Genomic DNA, 16,281 nt, shown 5'->3' on the forward strand with positions numbered 1-16,281 from the left:
CAATAGAACCTTATACTGAGTCGTGGGCCATTCCGGCACCCGAGCAAAAAATCAAAGCAGCTGACCTTCACTTTGAACGAGCACACATTCCTAGTTAGCTACATTCAGTGTAAGGCCATCTCACAGGACTTGAAATTTACACTCCATCTTTGCATTTTGTCTGCGTGCTTTGCAGCCCCAGAGAACCATAAATACGGAGACATTCTATATTTTCTGAAAAATTATTTATAATACTGTTTGGTTTAATTTAATGCGCAAATGAACAAGGTTGGATAGACACATTGCATGTACACTGAGCAATCACTTTTATTTACACATTACATAGATACACATATTGAATGGGCCTGCGACATGAGGAGACTCGAAGAACAGACAATCAAATTACAATCATTTAAACCGTGATGTGTATTTCTCAATGAGCTCTTCTTTAGGTGGACATGGAACAGAGGCAATGTTGGGTGGCAATGCAGTTGTCCCCTGCACAGGTTCGTTCACAACTCCATTTATGTGCCTATCTAGGACGTCAACAATAAGTCTCTCAATAAACTCATATTGCATATCCTCAAACACTGGTTTGATCACCCATTGTTTACTTCTTTTAGTGAAGGCCTTATTGTAGCGAAGCGTCCCTAAAGTTCCGGTCGTCCTACTTTGTTGACGGCCAACATTATGGTTATGTGCCAAGACCGCTAGAAGAGTCCGATTTATCATGCCCTCCATGCCAAAATGCAATCGTTTTGGCCTGTACTTTAGGCACATATTGTGGAACACCTCCAAATCTCCTGTGTGGCAGAATTCCGTGAGTCCCCTCAAATCTCTTGTTATAGTTTTATCAAATACAATCTTTTCAATGGCTTTGTGAGTGGGTGATGAAGGAATCAACCACTTCTTCTTCCGTGCCTCCTCTGTGGACAAATGGCCATGTTCACAATTGTGGAAATGTTGGTTCGTGTTCCAACGGTGAACGTTGGTACAGTGAGGCATTACTGACGGCCATTTTTCCAGTAGAATTTCCAACGACCCTCCACATGTTTTTGAGCTCCACCAAAGATGGTTGCTGATTGACTTGGACCACTGTGAAATACCTTGCATATCTTTTTTTTTACCTGCAGCCGACATTTTTTTATTGATTGTTTTTGCAAGATGCCAAACGTCAAATTGGTGATTTATATTTTTGTACTCTTCTCTCATTGTCTTGCCAATTGAAACGTGTCTGTCCGTGGCTATCAGGTCGATCACCATTCCCCGCGATTGTAGTTCTTGCAATGATGCTACAAAGCCAACTTTCTCCATGGCCACTGAGGATGTACTTTGTGACACCTGCACGACCACCGAACTCACAATTTTCGTACTTTCCATGTCCTGAAAGTGGTAGGTGCAGTACTTGGCTGAAAATCCTGGGCTGTCGCACTGTCCATCACCCGCTAGCCTGAACTGTTTGCCCGCGAATGTACTATCAATAGACATTTTTTCCATTCTCCAAGCTTCGCTAATGGCTGGAAATAGATAATCGGTTTGGTATTTGTAGAACTGAGTTTTCGCAATGAAATGGATTCCCACAAACTGAAAGAAAGACTCTAACTTTTTAAAACTTGAACCACTAAAAAGTGCAGCCGCTGCACAAAGTAGATTGCCTGCTGGCAGTTGCCCCAGCATGGGTTGTGCAGACCATGAGAAAGGATGATATTTTGTACAGGTGGCATGTATTTTAAGGTTAGTGCCTCGAATTGCACGAGTCACATTAATCAATGGCTCCCCACATACTTCCCCACCAACCGAATGCCCACATTTCATCCGAATAATAATATCAATCAAACAACTATCGAATACAATGAATTTGGCCTCTTTCCTTATACTGTCACTCTGCATCCCAGCTGGTTCGGCCTGTAAAGTTGAGGACATGTCACTCACATGAAAGGTAGAATCTCTGATATCGTCTTCCGCTATGTTCAGTGATATTGATGGTGTTTCATTGTCGTCCACTTCATTCTCTTCCATTGCAACATCTGTTCCTTCTCCGGCGATGGGTGAATAAGACAATTTCTTCAACTTTCTCGCGGTCTTAGTTTTTGCGGGTGTGGATTCTGTGAATTGATCTCCGACTGCATCCGAACTACCAGGAGGACATTCACTATCAATGGCTGGATGTGGTATAGCTCCGTTGTCAATCACTTCATATTCTTCCCATTGGCACGATGCTTCTCCAGTCTCAAGTCCCTGCCAAAAGGTTTGACAAGCAACATCTCTCGTTCGCTTCACTGTCTGTGTAGATCTAGTTCGTACACCCACTCGCAACTAGAGGACAGATTGGAAAAGGGATGTTCAGTTTAAACACAACTTACAGTATTGAACTATTAACAGTGAAAAACGACATAATATAGTGACCAGGACACTAACCTTCTTTTGCTTTCTTTTCTTTGAAACTTTCTTGCCTCGAACTTCAACATCAGGACGCTGTTGCTCCGACTCGTGTGTGCATGTCTCCACTTCCTCTTGCGCTGCAACGACTATATTTTCATGATAAGCACATCCGTCACGCACTGACGCTCCATCGACTCCCTGAAACATAGAACTTTCATTAGTATGTATAATAATATCGAAAACACAAAATGTACTTGGGGACCAATACCCACGTACATCTCAATAGCAAAACACAAATGAACGCTTTGTGTAGAACATTCAAACGACAATTATTCACGCATAATTGATCTAGTTAGATGGAATTGTCAATATCCATACCTCGTGCTCCTCATAGACTTCCATTGATGATATTATTGAAGATGATGCTTCAGTGACTCCCTGAAACACAGTAATTGCATTAGTATGGTTTTCTATTTTGATAAAAAGAACAGAAACTTTGTGCAGGCGTCAACGGCTCATCTAAATAGACTTGCACAAATGATCAGTTGTCTAAAATAAATAATGGATATGTAAATATGATTCGATTTGCTCGATCGTTGGTAGTGTCACCACCCAGAGGTCTGCATCAACTACTAGGGGTGATGTTCTTGTAGAAGAAGCTCCGTCATCTCCCTGAAACATAGTACTTGCGTTAATAAAGAAGGAAGTATAGCGGATGTAATCACGTCATATGATTTCGCTTGATCGAACTGTCAGTATCCATACCTCGAAATGCATAAGAACATCAAGGGACGCTGTGACTGCGGTGCTCACTTCTGCAAGCTGTTGCGCCGACCCGTAACTGCATGCTCCCCCTTCTTCTTGGACTAATGCTCCATCGACTCCCTGAAACATAGGACTTTCATTAGTAATGAACACAATATTGAAAAAAGAAGACACATAGGAGGGCGACGACAGACGGGCATATCAATGGCTAAAAACGAAAGAAACATTGTGTGTAACAATCACGCTACAAGAATGCAAGATCTGGTGATCTCCATCGATGGAACTGTCTGGAAACGTACCTCGAGCATCTGAGTGACATCAACGGTAGTCGTCAATACGTTGGACTCCTCAGCATCTCCCTGAAAGACAGTACTTGCATTATTTTGGATAACAATAATTATAACTGAAAACAAAGACTAGAGGACGAGTACAAGGGTGTACCATTAGGTAAAATAATTACACGATAAATTAAAACTATTGATTTACATGCCTAAAACAAGTCAGTGGCAGAATAGCCAAGTAAGATTACCCGATAGGCGCTTGAAGTGGCTGATGACTGCAATAACGACACGGATGGAGAATCTTCCGCCTTCATATTGAGTGGATACATAAATGGGGAAATTATTGTTAGCTAATGCTACACACTACCGCAAGGCCGAGAGATAAATACGTAAACTTGACTCACCAGTGGAGGGATGTGGACGAATAGAGTGGGAATAGCGGTTGAGAGCAATTTTCGCCTCGCTCGCGGTGTGTTCTTCTTTATTAGCAATGATGTGGAGTACATGTCTGAGCTAAAGTGCCTGCTGCAGATGCGGTATCGATCACCCCTCTTGTCCGCAAAGACTTCTAGGACTCTACTTTCAAGCTCAGACGGTGGATATCCGCAATATCGGACCCATTCTCTTATCTGATCTATTGTCTTAGGGAAAACATGCATTATAGTCCCTTCAGATTTATTATGGGTCTTCGAAGGGCAACCGCCAATGGAACAGGCAGGCATTGTGGAAAGTTCTGAAAAGTAAAGATCAACAATTCTCTATGAATACCAATGTAAACTCAGAACATGTGACTAGTTCCTTGCATGTACTGTCTTGAACGAAAAGAAATTGGACGCAAAATGATTATGGTACATGGCCTTACCTTGACGAACAAACAGTTAGATGCAGGGATCAGAGTAGTTTCTTGTCGTAGAACAGGGAGCAGTTCACAGGTTGCAAACTGAGGAGTTTCCTCGAAGTGGTCACGGAAGTTCACAGAGACGAAGAGCAGATAACCAGCACCTTCACGGGTTGACTAGCAAAGCGCAAAGAAGTGCTCATTAGAAATATGAAGTGGGTTATAAAGGATTCGAAACTGGGGTGTGTTTGTGAATGAATGACGTGTATATGTCGTGGCATTATGCGGTTTGCAGGGGGGCGTCCAGCGTGAGGGGGGGTGCTTGGCAGGAGACACGGGGTCTGGAGGTAGACATGGGAACAACAACCCATGCTCTATAGACGACTTTGAAGTGTACATGGTCTTTGGCACCTCTTGGCCTTTATCGCTCCCTGACAGCTCCACTTGCCAGCGCAAGTACCCCGGTGCAAACTGCCTTTGATAGGGCAGGGGTGGATTGGGGCGGTGGTCGTGCAGACAAGACACAGGAAGACTCGTGAAGGAGACACACTTATGTGGATTGCAGGGGGGCGTCCAGCGTGAGGGGGGATGCTTGGCAGGAGACACGAGGTCTGGAGGTAGACATGGGAACAACAACCTATGCTCTATAGACCACTTTGAAGTGTACATGGTCTTTGGCACCTCTTGGCCTTTATCGCTCCCTGACAGCTCCACTTGCCAGCGCAAGTACCCCGGTGCGAACGGCCTTTGATAGGGCGGGGGTGGATTGGGGCGGTGGTCGTGCAGACAAGACACAGGAAGACTCGTGAAGGAGACACACTTATGTGGATTGCAGGGGGGCGTCCAGCGTGAGGGGGGATGCTTGGCAGGAGACACGGGGTCTGGAGGTAGACATGGGAACAACAACCTATGCTCTATAGACCACTTTGAAGTGTACATGGTCTTTGGCACCTCTTGGCCTTTATCGCTCCCTGACAGCTCCACTTGCCAGCGCAAGTACCCCGGTGCGAACTGCCTTTGATAGGGCGGGGGGTGGATTGGGGCGGTGGTCGTGCAGACAAGACACAGGAAGACTCGTGAAGGAGACACACTTATGTGGATTGCAGGGGGGCGTCCAGCGTGAGGGGGGGTGCTTGGCAGGAGACACGGGGTCTGGAGGTAGACATGGGAACAACAACCCATGCTCTATAGACCACTTTGAAGTGTACATGGTCTTTGGCACCTCTTGGCCTTTATCGCTCCCTGACAGCTCCACTTGCCAGCGCAAGTACCCCGGTGCGAACTGACTCGTTTGCCGCAGGGCCTCACCAAGGAGAGGCCATCTAACTGCATGTAAGAGGCAGGCTGCAGGATCTAGTACATGGAAGGCAGGGGGTGAGTTTATAAATACCTCACCCTCCCAGGAGAATATATGGGTGCAGTTCACCCTGGAGACCCTGGATGCCTAGGCAGTTAGTCAGCAGCAGGCTGGCCTGTGGTGGCAAGGCGGCACGTGCCAGAGGGGGTCATCTCTGTACCCGGTGCCCAAAAGGATGATTTATTGGGCGGCCTGCGTGAGGGAGGATGCTGGCCGGAGACATGTGGTGTGACAAGACAAGGCACAGGAAGACTATTCAATGGAGACACACTAGATTCATTTAAAAAATCAAAACAACCATTGTTAAAATATATGTTGGGTTTTATTTTAGATCTTAATTTCAATTAAACATAAATAATAAACATTACACATTGTAAAGTTCCGGTTGCAGCACATCCAGGGAAAATCCGCGGTATTGTCCACTGTCGCTGGGGAAATGTTGTCTAATGGCAAGTACCACACAGGCAGGTATTACTCTCCGAACGCGGTGTCCGAGCCTCCCGTGAAGCCACCAAGTGAAGCAACGATAGGCCACCAGCCTGTACCACCTGTGAAAATGAAAGATGCAAACTGTATTAAAATGACAAAACTTTCTTATCACTGTCGATTCAGGTAAAAAATGTCATTCTGCTTTGAAAAAAATTCTATCTAGAAAATGCACAATATGGAACCAATTTACATGCGTTCGAATGATATGTAGATGTAATTTTCTATGTGGGAGACGACCATGACATAGTAGTGGCATCACTGACATCACAACCAGAGTATACTTACTCGTTACTCGGATTACGCGGACGAACACTGCCGCGAAGTTCGTGCATAAGCACCATCATCATCCTCAACACGGTCCGTGAGAGGCAGGCTTCCCTGAACTCTGGCAGCTCGGTGATGCATTGCGGACTTGGCTCGCCTTCCGAAATGTAGGCCAAGCACCCGGAATTTTCACGGCAGCAGCAGTTCTCCTCCTCAGTTGGCATTAGCTCGCACCGATTGCACGTGCACCAGGTGGAGATGCCGTCCATGCGACATGGTCCAGGCTCTTCATCCGTTGACTGGTCCTCCCAACTGCCGTCCGAATCCCCATCGTTTTCGCGTGCTTGCCTTTCCAGTAGTTCTTCCTCGGTTTACTCGGGCTCGTACATATACGGCATTATTGTAGCCATTGTGTGGTAAAGAAAGTAAAATAATTTACAGAGATGGTACAGGTGTTCACAAGGCCTAGAAGCGGCGAAGGTAGCTGACCAGACCACAGAAACGAGTCACAGAATACTCAAAGTAACACAGAGAGAGGAATGGAATCGAAAATCTGCTGCTGTGTGTTGTGAAACGGTGTGTTTATACTTATAGAGGAAAGAGGCGTCCTGACATTTCCATGGCGACACTTCATTAGCTGAGGCGCAGCGATTGTTGACACGAAACGTGCTTTGGCGTTGTGAAATGGGCGGTACGCGTCTGCTGATGTCAGGCTCAGGGGCGGGGGATATGATTTAGTGCCGCAAAAGCAGGTGAGCCAGGGCGATGGGGGGAAATGATAGGATTATCAGAAAATGGCGGCTGTTTTCGAGTGCGTTAATGGACGAAAAGTCGGGTAAGGTCCATAGGAAAGTTTTCTACGATCTACCGATTTATGCTTAAAAACACATGGCCGAACCATAGGAACAATAAAAAAAAGTCCCGGAACTCTCCTTTAAGTTCTGGAAACTCCTCAAGAACCTCCTCTTCTCTTCTTCCTTCTCTCTCCCTCTACCCTGCTAACCTAGCTCTCTGCTCTTTCCCTCTCACCCTCCTCTTCCTTACAGCTTGCTGACTGGGCGCCTGGTGTTCCTCAGAGTTTCACCAGTCCCGGCCACCCCGCCAGTCCTCTCTCGCACTTGCCTCATTGCCCTACACCCACCCTGATTGCACTTGAAATAAGCCCCGAGAGTCGCTCTCTCTGCACTTTACCAATGTCTCCACCGACTGGGTGCACTTGAACTTCCCCCTCCCTGTGACCGTCTATGCACTTGCTCGATGCAACGTGCACGAAGATCGTCTGTCTGTTCTCCCTTGTCTTCACCCCTTAATTGCTCTGGTAAAACAGCAGAATCGCCGTCAGGCCTATTTGCTGTGTCTCAAACTGTTTAATGTATTTTTTACACAATTACTCTGCCTGTGCAGACTATTATCGTTTCAGAATGGCAAAGGCTCTGACCGATGTTTTTTTCCCCCCATGTTCCCACTTTCCTTGAGCGCTTTGAAACACGTTCCTGTGTGTAGGCGCTTTATAAATAAACAATACAATACAGTGACTTGGGCAGTGCCTCATACTTCCCAAAGCTGGGGTGGGCCACAAAAGAGGCATGCCATGAGTGGGAGGGGACAGGTGGAGCGATGGGATTGGCAGGGATGGATGCAGGTAATGGCATATCTGACGTCATGAAGGAGGACTTGAAGCTGTTACGTGTATGGTGGGGTTAGCATTAAACATACGATATAGCATGTATTAACACCGTATGTCCAAAGACTAGTGCGGCACACCACGCTCTCTACCCAGGCATAAACTTAGATTGTGTCCTCCGGGGAGGCAGAGTCTAGGAATTCCAACTAAGGGTGGAAATTCCAAGCACCGCAGCTTCCTTCTCGGAGCCATGCCCCTCCTGTGACTAGGTATATGCTGCATCTGATTGGCTAGGCAACATGTCATGCAGAGAGTGGCAACGCCTTAGCTAATGGGTTCAGACCATCCACCTCTCAAGTCAGACCCTGGGTTTGTGGAACGGCCACCCTTTAGGAATGGGGAAACTACTCCACAAGTGGAAGCATAGAGGCCGCCACCCAGGGTCAGGGTGGTGTGCTTGGCCTTCTGGTCTGGCGGTGGTTCTCCACTGCAGCTGCAGTGCATATGATTTGCGTCAGGCAATCACACATTAACCCTTCACATGCAGCACGTGATGCTTTACAGCCCCTGCACGAAAATACTATTCAGTGTTTCATGTGCCAAGCATCGTGTTGCTCAGGTGTTTATTCTGAAGTCACTGCATTGTCACACGCACACACGCACACCCAACCACCCCACCACACACGCACGCACACACTCTCACACATACACACATTCAGGAGAATGTGTACTTCCGGTACCCAGGAATTTCAAAGCTGGAAATAAACATCGAGGGGAAACAATATTTTTTAAGCCACTATCCATCACTTTCCACACATATTCTAGGACTAGAGTTTGCTTATATAATTGCACCAGTCTTAAAATATTTGGGGATGGGTGTTTAGGGGGTTACAAACATGTACCCATCAATGATTATTACCAGCAACGAAATCACCCTAGTTTATTGCAAGCACACACAATAAGGCCCTGGTCCATAACACAGCAGCACCTCAAACACCCCAAAACACCTGGAGTAACAGGCGAAGGGATGCATAATGACGCGCCCTGCAATTCCCACTTCCTGTGTCTGCATTCCCAGCCAATAAGCAGTGCTTCAATGTCCGCGAATCCCCATCTGTTAGTGGGCTGCTAGACACGTGCCATGTCGGACCAATGAACAGGCGATTTTCCTCCTACTGATGAGTTTGTATCAACACCTACTTCCTGTCTGGGGTGGGCAGAGTAGGAGCCACTCAGATGCAGGTGGCGGAGATCACTGCCGAGCAGGGCAGTGTGAGTGATGTGTACTGCCCATGGTAGACTTCCTGAGTCATGGTGCACAGTTATGCCCCTACCCCCGGCCTGAGGCAGGAACGAGTGGGGCCCTACTGGCGTCCTCTAGCTTTCAGTGGACCACAGAGGCCACCGTAGTTCCAGGCGCAGAGTGGCATGATGGCCAGCTGCTGGTTCTGCATCCACCCCCATGGTGGCATGAAATACAGCTGCTGGTTCCTGCATTCACCCCGCCTCCTGCGCAGTTCACCATAGTTCCATGCTCAGGGTGGCATGAAATGCAGCTGCTGGTTCGTGCATCCAACCCGCCTCCTGTGCAGTTCACCATAGTTCCATGCACAGGGTGGCATGAGAGCCAGCTGCTGGTCTCTGCATCCACTCCACCTCCTGTGCAGTTCACCATAGTTCCATGCACAGGGTGAAATGCAGGCCAGCTGCTGGTCCCTGCAACCACCTCGCCTAGTTCACCATAGTTCCATGCACATGGTGACCTGAGGGCCAGGTGCTAGTCCCTGCATCCACCCCACCTTCTGTGCAGTTCACCATAGTTCCATGCGCATGGTGGCATGAGGGCCAGCTGCTGGTCCCTGTATCCACCATGCTTGCTGCTCTTTTCCACCACTTAGCAAACCCCACCCACCTAGTGCTTTCCTGCTTGCCGCTCTGTTTCCCCACCTAAGGAGCCCTCCAGCCTCTTTTCCTTTTCAGATGGGGAGCAGGTGCAAGTGGATCTAGGTCACCTGGCCTAAGCCCCGCCCACCTGGTGCCTGCCTGCCTGCCGCTCTTTTTCACCACTTAGCAAGCCCCGCCCAACTGGTGCCTTCCTGCTTCCCGCTCTTTTTCACCACTTAGCAAGCTCCGCCCACCTGGTGCCTTCCTGCTTCCCGCTCTCTTTCACCACTTAGCAAGCCCCGCCCACCTGGTGTCTTCCTGCTTGCCGCTCTGTTTCCCTACCTAAGGAGCCCTCCAGCCTCTTTTCCTTTGCAGAGGGGGAGCAGGTGCAAGTGGATTTAGGTCACCTGGCCTAAGCCCCGCCCACCTGGTTCCTTCCTGCTTGCTGCTCTTTTTCACCACTTAGCAAGCCCCGCCAACCTGGTGCCTTCCTGCTTGCCGCTCTGTTTCCCTACTTAAGGAGCCCTCCAGCTTCTTTTCCTTTTCAGATGGGGAGCAGGTGCAAGTGGATCTAGGTCACCTGGCCTAAGCCCCGCCCACCTCGTGCCTTCCTGCCTGCCACTCTTTTTCACCACTTAGCAAGCCCCGCCCAATTGGTGCCTTCCTGCTTGCCACTCTTCTTCACCACTTAGCAAGCCCCGCCCACCTGGTGCCTTCCTGCTTCCCGCTCTTTTTCATCACTTATCAAGCCATGCCCACCTGGTGCCTTCCTGCTTGCCGCTCCGTTTCCCTACTTAAGGATCCCTCCAGCTTCTTTTCCTTTGCAGATGGACAGCAGGTGCAAGTGGATCTAGGTCACCTGGCCTAAGCCCCGCCCACCTGGTAACTTCCTGTCTGTTGCTCTTTTTGACCACTTAGCAAGCCCTGCCCACCTGGTGCCTTCCTTCACCATCACTGTCTTGTGGCCAATGCTGGATTTGACTTTTATGGACTTCATTTATTGACGGTGTGTCACTCTTTCTCAACTCTCATGCTGGACTTCCTTTGCATCTTGTACTAATGGTGGCACTAAATCACGCTGTTCCCATCTTCATCTTGAATCCTGGCTTGCAACATTATGTGTTACTACTGACTTCTGCAATTGTATTTGCTCTCCACTCTTGCTTCTTTTTGACTGCTTACTCTCTTTTCTCTTCTCCTTTCCCTTCTCCCTTCTCCTTTCTCCTCCTCTTACTTTCTTCTATGCACTTACTCTATCAGAATTGTCCCTGGACCTAATATGATAGCAACCTCGTCTGTTTCCTCCACCCTCCCATTACTGTTTTTTTTCCTCCCCACCACCCCTCCAGCACTATCTGAAATGTCACCAGGCCTAGTACAGTAGTCGCCTGTCTGTTTCCATTTCCTTCCCACTCTCCCCCTCCCTTCCTTATCTATGTCTTAGCTCTTGCACCATCTGAAATGTCGTCAGGCCGAGTACAATAGTTAATTTCACATCCTTACTGTTCATGGCCTGTAAGAATGTGGTTGTATTTTCCCCTATTTCCTCCCTTGCCTTGAAGCGCTTTGAAACACATTGTGTATAGGCGCTATATAAATAAATAATCATATCATATTATATCACCCCGCCTCCTGTGCAGTTCACCTTAGTTCCATACGCACGGTGGCATGAAGGCCAGCTGCTGGACCCTGCATCCACCCCACCTCCTGTGCAGTTGACCATAGTTCTATGGGCATGGTGGCATGAGGGCCAGCTGCTGGCCCTGCTTGAACCCCACCTCCTGTACAGTTCACCTTAGTTCCATACGCACGGTGGCATGAAGGCCAGCTGCTGGACCCTGCATCCACCCCGCCTCCTGTGCAGTTGACCACAGTTCTATGGGCATGGTGGCATGAGGGCCAGCTGCTGGTCCCTGCATCCACCCCGCCTCCTGGGCAGTTGACCATAGTTCTATGGGCATGGTGGCATGAGGGCCAGCTGCTGGTCCCTGCATCCACCCCGCCTCCTGGGCAGTTGACCATAGTTCTATGGGCATGGTGGCATGAGGGCCAGCTGCTGGTCCCTGCATCCACCCCGCCTCCTGTGCAGTTGACCACAGTTCTATGGGCATGGTGGCATGAGGGCCAGCTGTTGGTCCCTGCATCCACCCCGCCTCCTGGGCAGTTGACCATAGTTCTATGGGCATGGTGGCATGAGGGCCAGCTGCTGGTCCCTGCATCCACCCCGCCTCCTGTGCAGTTGACCATAGTTCCATGCACTTGGTGGCATGAAGGCCAGCTGCTGGACCCTGCATCCACCCCACCTCCTGTGCAGTTGACCATAGTTCTATGGGCATGGTGGCATGAGGGCCAGCTGCTGGTCCCTGCTTGCACCCCGTCTCCTGTGTAGTTCACCATAGTTCCATGCGCATGGTGGCATGAGAGCCAGCTGCTGGTCCCTGCATGCACCCCACCTTCCTTTGCAGCTCACCATAGTCCCATACGCACAGTGGCATGAAGGCCAGCTGCTGGACCCTGCTTGCACCCCATCTCCTGTGTAGTTCACCATAGTTCCATGTGCATGGTGGCATGAAGGCCAGCTGCTGGTTCCTGCATCCACCCCAACTCCTGTGCAGTTCACCATAATTCTATGTGCATGGTGGCATGAGGTCCAGCTGCTGGACCCTGCATCCACCCCACCTCCTGTGCAGTTGATCATAATTCCATGGACATGGTGGCATGGGGGTCAGCTGATGTTCCCTGCATCCACCCCCATGATGGCATGAAGGCCAGCTGCTGGTCCCTGCATCCAGCCCACTTCCTGTGCAGTTCACCATAGTTCCATGTGCATGGTGGCATGAAGGCCAGCTGCTGGTTCCTGCATCCACCCCACCTCCTGTGCAGTTCGCCATAATTGTATGCGCATGGTGGCATGAAGGCCAGCTGTTGGTCTCTGCATCCACCCCGCCTCCTGTGCAGTTCAACATAGTGCCATGTGCCGGGTGGCATGCAGGCCAGCTGCTGGTCCCTGCATCCACCCCACCTCCTGTGCAGTTGATCATAATTCCATGGACATGGTGGCATGGGGGTCAGCTGATGTTCCCTGCATCCACCCCCATGATGGCATGAAGGCCAGCTGCTGGTCCCTGCATCCAGCCCGCTTCCTGTGCAGTTCACCATAGGTCAATGCATGGTGGCATGAAGGCCAGCTGCTGGTTCCTGCATCCACCCCACCTCCTATGCAGTTCACCATCATTCCATGCGCATGGTGCTATGAAGGCCAGCTGCTGGTCCCTGCATGCACGCCGCCTCCTGTGCAGTTCACCATCATTCCATGGGCATGGTGCCATGAAGGCCAGCTGTTGGTCCCTGCATGCACGCCGCCTCCTGTGCAGTTCACCATAGTTCCATGCGCAGGGTCGCATGCAGACCAGCTGCTGGTCGCTGCATGCACCCCACCTCCTGTGCAGTTCACCATAGTTCTATGCACAGGGTGGCATGAAGGCCAGCTGCTGGTCCCTGCATGCATGCCGCCTCCTCTGCAGTTCACCATAGTTCCATGCGCAGGGTGGCATGCAGACCAGCTGCTGGTCGCTGCATGCACCCCACCTCCTGTGCAGTTCACCATAGTTCCATGCGCAGGGTGGCATGAAGGCCAGCTGCTGGTCCCTGCATGCATGCCGCCTCCTCTGCAGTTCACCATAGTTCCATGAGCAGGGTGGCATGAAATCTCCCTGCCTCTTGTGCAGCTGCCTTGTGCAGAGCAGGCATTCTGGGATAAAAGCACATAGAATGCCTTGGGCCCTCGGTCTCGGGAGAGCTGGGCTTGTACCTGCTTTAAAAAAAAAAATGTTTATTGTGCAATAGACAACATTTGACTTTTAACACATTTACAATCATACACAAGAATAATAAAACTAAAATACTTCGAACAATTTACAAAATTCATATCAATAAAATCTTCATCTTAAAAGGAGAAAAGGGGAAGAAAGAAGAAAAAGAAGAAACAAACAAAAACTCTGAAAAAGCAAACTTTTCTCCCAGAGAAATCAATTAATCCGTAGATCCAGGTTCCACAAAAGAAAGACCACCCATAGAGAAAAGAAATTTCATTATGCAAAGTCCATTAAAGACCCTCAACTACCAGATCTGACCAGGATGACGCTAGTTACTAGGAACTTAATCCATTTGTAACCAAAACTGGATCACTGATTAAATTGATTTCTCTCAAAGCTCTGACAAGTTCCATCGAGAGAGCAGATTCATGGCAGGAGGATAATCTCCCCCAGAAGGCATCAGAATCAAGCCTGGATAGCTGATGGACAAACCTGCTAAATCTTCTGGCCCTCATATTCCAGGTACCCTGAAAATTAGATAGTAGATGTTTAGAAGACTGCAAGACCTTGATACAACACTTGTCTCAGTATGGGTCTATTTTCCCTTCTCTATCTCTAGAGGACAAAATCTCTAGAGTAGGGAGTAGATTTAGACGAAATCTAAGAAGAGATAACCCAAAACTCAGATCAGGCATCTTTTTTAGATAGGCGGGAACCAGAGAGAGGGGCTTATCAATGAGGCAGATCTTTTCGTCCTCCTCATACTGTCAATCATATCAATCCAGTCTCTTTGTTTCTGCATTTGTTTTACTCTATCTGGATTTTGAAACAGTAGGGTCGAATCACAGTCCGCTCTCCCTAAAATTGCCAAGCATCTTTGCTTGAACTTAGCCAGGAACAGGTTTTTACCATGATTCAGCTCACCGGCAATTTCCTCATAAAGTGAGTTCTTAGGAGCATCTAATGCTGATCTATACAAAAACAGCCACTTCCGTTGAAGCCATGATCTAAGAGACAACAGGCCCAATTCATAACGAAGAGAGACTATTGGAATACAATCCAGCAGTCCTAATGTGCGTTTCCACAACTTGGCTTCTCAAGAATCCCACTCGAGGTCCATTGCTAAGATGTTATAATCATGACCAAACAGAAGAATCTGGATTACTTTCCCTATATAGAATTTCACCAAGGGGAGAATAGAAAATTTGCAAAACTGGGATTTGATTTTTTTCATTTGTGCTCCCAATTTTACAACTTTTAACTTCAACATGCACACCAAGTTGCCTTTCGTTGGGAAGGAGCTGATTGAAGCTCCCAAGTATGTCAATTCCGAGACAACCTCAAATGGAAGTTGGTCCAGGGTCCATACATGTTGCTTAATTATCTTTTTTGGATGTTTAAATCTTATTATCTTGGACCTGACTGGATTGATAATGAGGTTATTATTTCGGGGATAGTTTTCTAAGGTGAACAGAAGACGCTGCAGTCCTACTTGGGAATGATCAAGGACTACGATGTCATCCGCATATGCCAACCAATTGATTCTTGTTTTTCCTAATATCGGAGATATTAAACCTATTCCCTTCAGCGCCTCGGCCAGATCTGCCAAAAACAAGATGAACAATAGAGGAGCTAGGAGACACCCTTGACGGACCCCTCTCTTTCCACTAATCGGATTGTCAAAAGGCCTGATCTATCAAGCCTCACCTGCATGGAATTGTTGTGATGTAATTCTCTCAATATTGACAAGAGACTAGGAGGCAAACCCCACTCGTCTAATTGTTTCCATAGAAGATTCCTGTGTATCATATCAAAAGCTTGGCAGAGGTCTAAACAAGCACCAAAGAGGGGCGGGCTCCCTCCTTGGACAGACGGTGAAATCAAGGCGCTCAGAACCAGCCCATTTAGAGAAGTAGATAAACCCTTCCTGAAACCCGATTGCTGTCTTGGGATGACACCCATTTTCTTTGCCCATGATTCCAATTCCCCTAAAATGAGCCCTGTGAAAATGTTACTGACTACATCTAAAAGGGAAATTGGATGATAATTAACCGCTAGCAATCTGTCCCCCTTTTTATAGATTGGTATCACTAGGGAGTTTTTCCATGAGTCCGGGAAGCACTTCTGATAGATTATATTATTAAAAAGTTCCTTTAATATCCCAGCCCATAGGGAGGGGTCCTTTGTGAGGATTGAATTACTCAACCCATTCGGTCCCCCCGCTCTGGAAGTTGATGATTTCCTTATCAGTATTTCCAGATCCATGGGTGTAAAGTTCAGGGGCCACTTAATCAGTGTGTTCCTCTACCCGATTATGGCATTAGGTGAGTCATAAAGACTGGCAAAATGCTCAGACCAGACTTGTTCTTGAATAACCACATCCATTTTTTGATTCCTGCTTACCTCACCTCCCCCTACCATTGTCCAAAAATGTCTTGTGTTTCCCCTCGAGAGAGCAGATACCATTCTCTCTCCATCTTGTTGCCATATAAGATACCTATGAGCCCTGTACCAATTCCTATAGTTGTTCCTAGGAATTCCCAGGCCCTCCTTGAGTTGGACCAAATCTATACAGGATCTCTTCTGCTTCCTTCTTTGCTGCC

The sequence above is a fragment of the Ambystoma mexicanum genome, chromosome 7q, assembly GCF_040938575.1.
Source record: "Ambystoma mexicanum isolate Mex_15411 chromosome 7q, UKY_AmexF1_1, whole genome shotgun sequence".
Taxonomy (NCBI): domain Eukaryota; kingdom Metazoa; phylum Chordata; class Amphibia; order Caudata; family Ambystomatidae; genus Ambystoma; species Ambystoma mexicanum.